This window comes from Cupressus sempervirens, chromosome 2 (genome assembly GCF_028749045.1).
Source record: "Cupressus sempervirens isolate cs-2001-9-10 chromosome 2, ASM2874904v1, whole genome shotgun sequence".
In the NCBI taxonomy this organism is placed as follows: Eukaryota; Viridiplantae; Streptophyta; class Pinopsida; order Cupressales; family Cupressaceae; genus Cupressus; species Cupressus sempervirens.
In genome coordinates, this window is record NC_143119.1 from 226,555,759 (window position 1) to 226,556,728 (window position 970).

Here is a 970-nt window from a genome sequence, read left to right on the forward strand (position 1 = left end):
TTGATGCAATTTCCTTGCGATTGTTCATGGCCAAGTCATTAGCCAATGCATTAAAAGAAAACAATAAATTTACATTGCATTGCTTCGATATGTATAGACAATTTACAATGTCAAATGATGAACTACTCTTACAAGAACATACACTAATCAGCAAGATTGGAATACAATATGTTGATAGCTACTTGGAAGGCACTGAATTTTTCCTCCTGTGGCTTTCATACATCTTCTCTATAGCTATACACATCTGACAACCAAATTTTTTATCTAGAGTTTACGTCCATTGCAATTGCATTCAACCAAGAACAAGCATTAACTTGGTTTGTTATAAAAATGACACAAGTTATTGCCACTATAGGTTGCTCCAACCAATGGAACAAAGCTTGATTCAACCCAAAATAAATGGACACAATTTTTTGCAAGATACAAAAATTGCAACAACACTAAATGAAAGAAGATCATCTGTTGTGAAAATCTCAAACATTACAGATATTGGAACTGTGCCAGGTCAAACTTTAAAGACTTGTTCTTCTTTAAGAAACTTGAAAGCAACAATCTGTAATAGGCAAAGAAACTCACCAAACATGCCCATCAATCAACCAATCAATGATAACAATATTTCCAAAGATGAAGACAAGTATACATCTGATAGGAAAATATATGTCTTTTGCAAGTCATGTATAACACAACAAGTTACAAGTCATCCATATCAATCTGCACTAAACAAAAGACAACAAAAATTAATTAGGCTTTATCTACAATAAATCAATGATACACCAATTGAAGCATGTACACTCTGTGAAATGTTATGCTTCAAAAAACACATCTACAAAGTTACTAGTGCATTTGTTAATGCTTTCTCTTTGCTCTCTATTCAAATGAGTGACAAAATAATTGTGTCAAACTAGATGGTTTGCAAACACTATGTAGATGCCATTGTCCATGAATCTTCCTGATTATGCTACTCCATGGA